Source organism: Pongo pygmaeus, chromosome 18, assembly GCF_028885625.2.
Source record: "Pongo pygmaeus isolate AG05252 chromosome 18, NHGRI_mPonPyg2-v2.0_pri, whole genome shotgun sequence".
Lineage (NCBI taxonomy): Eukaryota > Metazoa > Chordata > Mammalia > Primates > Hominidae > Pongo > Pongo pygmaeus.
The window spans coordinates 6,675,604-6,679,953 of NC_072391.2; the positions used below are offsets into that span (position 1 = coordinate 6,675,604).

Below are 4,350 nucleotides of genomic sequence, written 5' to 3' on the forward strand. Positions count from 1 at the left end.
GTGAGATGATTCTCCTAATATCACAGGAGGTGTACACCGTGTGACAGTATTCTTACTATTCTAGGGGGATGTCACTCTTAATGTCACAGGTGTGTTCCTTCTGTGATAGTATGGAAAATATGCTACCTGAATATTACTCCTAATGTCACAATGCGTGTACACCTTGTGATATTATTAGTAATATTCTGAGGGAATGTTACCCCTAAAGTTACAGGGGTGTACCTCGTGCAATATTGCTCCCAATATTGTAAGGGGATGTTACTCCTGATGTCACAGGGGGTGTATAGCCTCCGATATTATTTGTAATCTTATAGAGAGATACTACTTTAATGATGACAGTGGGTGTACACACATGGGGTACACCCACTGGGATATTCTTTGCAATATCTTAGGGAGATATAACTCCTAATGTCACAGTGGGTGTACCCCATGTGTGTACACCCTGTGATATTATTTGTAACATCCATGGTAAACATTACTTCTAGTATCCCACAGAGGGTACACCCTGTGATATTTTTCCTAATATCATAGGGAGATATTGCTTCTAATAACACAGTGGGTGTACACCATGTGTGTACACTCTGTGATGTGATAGCTTATGTCCTAGGGAGGTATTCCTTCTAATATCACAGTGAGTGTACACCCTGTGATATCATTCGTAATCTCCTAGAAAGATGTTGCTGCTAATATCACAGAGGGTGTGCCCCCAGTGACATCATTTGAAATATCCTAGGGAGGTGTTACTCCTAAAGTCACAGGGGGTGTACACCCTGTTATATTATTGTAATATTCTAGGGGGGTGTTACTTTTAAAGTCACAGGGGTGTACACCCTGTGATGTTATTCATAATATCCCTAGGAGGGGTTGTTACTTTTAATGTCACAGGGGTGTAAACCCTGTGATGTTATTCGTAATATCCTAGGAAGGGGTTACTCCTAATATCACATGGGTTATCCTAGGAAGAGGTGATAGCATTCGGAATATCTAAAAGGGATGTCACTTTTAATGTCACATGGGGTGTACACCCTTTGATAATATTCGTAAGATCCTAGGGACGTATGACTTCAAATATCACATTGGGTGTACACACATGGTGTACACGTTGTGTGTGAACACCTCCTGTGATATTATCCATAATATCCTAGGAAAATGGGACTCCTAATATCATGGTCAGTGTACACCCTGTGATATTATTTGTAATATCCTAAAGAGATGTTACCGCTAGGGTCACAATGCATGTACGCCCCCTGATATTATTCGTTATATCCTCGGGGGATGTTACTCCCAATGTCACACGGGGTGTACTCCCTGTGATATTATTCATACTATCTTAGGGGGATGTTACTTTTCATGTCATCGGGGGTGTATATCATGCGTATTCAACGCCTGTGATACTATTCCTAATATCCTAGGGGCATGTTCCTCCTAATATCACATGGGGTGAACACCATATGTGTACACCTGCTGTGATAGTATTCGTAATATCCTAGGGGAATATTACTCCTGATGGCACAGGAGATGTACACCATGGGTGTCAACCGCCTGTGTTATTATTCGTAATATCCTAGGGGGATGTTTCCTTGAATGGCACAAACTGTGTGCAAAAGGCCACAGAAGGTGTACACCTTGTGATGTTATCTGTAATACCCTAGAAGGATGTTACTCCTAATATGTCACATGGGTGCACACACTTTCATATTATTTGTAATCTCGTAGAGAGATATGATATCAAACATCACAGTGGATGTTCACACATAGTGTATACCCTGTGATATTATTTGTAATATCCTAGGGAGATGCAACTCCCGATATCACAGTGCGTGTAGCCTGTGTGTGTACACCCGTGATATGAGTCATAATATTCAGGGTAAATATGACTCCTCGTATCACACAGTGTGCACACCCTGTGCTATTTTTCATCATATTTCAGGGAGATACTGCTTCTAATATCACCACGGGTGTACCCCATGTGTGTGTACTCTGTGACAGTATTTTTTCTATCCTAGGGAGGTATTACTCGTAATGTGACAGTGGGTGTGCACCCTGTGATATCATTCTTATTTGACCTTGCTGTCTTTTTTAACCCACCCTACAAAAGGAATGGAACAGATAAGAAGATATTGAGATTAGACTGTGCTGCCGTGCGGCCGCCGCAGGACACCTTTCATATCCCTGTTTCTCAGGCTGTAGATGAAGGGGTTCAGCATGGGGGTGACCACCGTGTACATCACTGAGGCCACTGCACCCTTTCTCGGGGAGGATGACACATCTGAACCCAGCTACCCTCCAACGCCTGTTCCGTAAAATCAGCAAACAACTGACAGGTGAGACCCACAGGTGGAGAAGGTTGATACTTCCCACCTGATGACGAAACCCTCAGAATGGAGGAAACAATTTTACCGTAAGAGAAAAGGGCCCCCGAGATGGGAAGAAAACCAAATACGGCAGCAGGGAAATACATGTGGATGTTACTGGTGAAGGTGTCACAAAATGTAAGATGGGGGAGTTGAGAAGGTTCCCAGAAGAAATTAGGAATTTCCACATCCTTGAAGCAGGTCATGCGTAAGGCAATCAAGTTGTGCAGCTGGGAGTCTAAAAGACTGAGGAAAAAGAAAACAAAGACCACAAATCTAGGAAGCCACAGAAACACGGGTTCAAGATGGCTGAACAATATAGAGGGTGACAGAGGGCTACAAACCGCTCATAGGCCATCACACTCAGGAGCATGTCTCTCTTCCATGCCTCCAAAAATGGCCAGGAGACACATCTGAGTCAGGCAGCCTGCATAGGAGATGACTCTGCTGTGAGATTGGATGTCCACAATCATCTTGGGGACCGTGGTGGAGGTGAAACCGATGTCAGGCAAGGACAGGTTGGAGAGGAAGAAGTACATGGGGGTGTGGAGGTGGGAGTCAGGGCTGACGGCCAGGATGATGAGCCGGTTCCCCAGCACCATGACCAGGCACATGGACAGGAACAGCCCAGCGACGACCGGCTGCAGTTCTGGATCGTCTGAGAGTTCGAGGAGGAGGAATATAGAGACATCTGTTAGATTCTGTGGGTCTGTATCGTTTGGACATCTTTTGCCTAGAAAAGAGGGTTGAAAAATCGGAAACAAGTAAACCAACAGCCGGCATTGCGTCTGCATTTTGGATACAAGGAATTCAGAAGTAATGTTTGCAGATTTCAGAGCAATCCACACTCAGCAACATTTGGTAGTTCTGACAAACTCAATTGCCATATAATGCTTTCAACATCGATTGCTGTGTTATTCACGTCTTGCTGTACACACCTGCCTTAGAGACACTAGCTTCAAGAACATTCCAGGAACCAGATCATCGTATATAACAAATTCGTTATTGCTAGAAAATACAGCCTATGTTTTCCGAAGAAAGAGATGTAATAAAACCATTGTCTTCACTTTAAGGAAAAGGTTATCCTAATTAAAGGAAATTAGGAACTCAAATATTTTGTTTATTCTTCTAGATTGATATAAATTCCCTTGATGTAGACCATTCGTAAACACTGTATAACAGCTGAGACCATGCCATCTGGAAATGAAATGATAGTTGAGAGTTCATAAGCAGGAAATAGTTCCACAGGCCAGTTAGGTCCTAGTGATTTCATCATTGTGTTTTCTGACTTTTCTCCTTCAAGAGAGTAATTGCTTCCTCAAATCGGTGGGTCTTGTTTTAAAATTCATGGAAGCTCTAACTCCTGTCCTTAGCTTAGGTGGACTTAGAGTATTCATCAGAAAGTTTGGCTGGATGCGGTGGCTCACGCCTGTAATCCCAGCACTTTGGGAGGCCGAGGAGGGCGGATCACGGGGTCAGGAGATCAAGACCATCCTGGCCAACATGGTGAAACCCCGCCTCTGCTAAAAGTACAAAAACTTCTCCCGGTATGGCGGCACGCGCCTGTAGTCCCAGCTACTCGGGAGGCTGAGGCAGGAGAATGGCTTGAACCTGGGAGGCAGAGACTACAGTGAGCCGAGATCACACCCCTGCCCGCCAGCCTGGGCAACGAGAGCAAAACTCCGTCTCAAAAAACAAAAAACAAAAAGAAGTAAGTCAAAGTCACGCTGATGACAGCCAATTTTGGTGAAGCAAGGAAGTGTCAGTTCAATCATCAACATAGATGTTTGCTTTTGCTGCCTCCTATGTGCCAAGCAAGATATCGGCTCTGGGGAATCAGAAACCAAAGAGACTCACTTGTTCCTCTCACAGTACTCAGTACTTACTGAGAGAAGGACGAAACAAAATGTCCTGTCTGGAATGCAGGGAAACCAGAACTTCAGGTCAGGGGATATTTACGTTGAATTGTGTGGAGTTGAAGCTGAAAATCTTAAGG

The 4,350-nt window shown here is 44.0% G+C and overlaps 1 pseudogene; it reads right to left on the reverse strand.

Moving 5' to 3' along the window:
* Positions 1 to 2,126: 2,126 nt before the first annotated feature.
* LOC129016067 (olfactory receptor 7E24-like) lies at positions 2,127 to 2,993 on the reverse strand (annotated as a pseudogene).
* Positions 2,994 to 4,350: the final 1,357 nt, after the last annotated feature.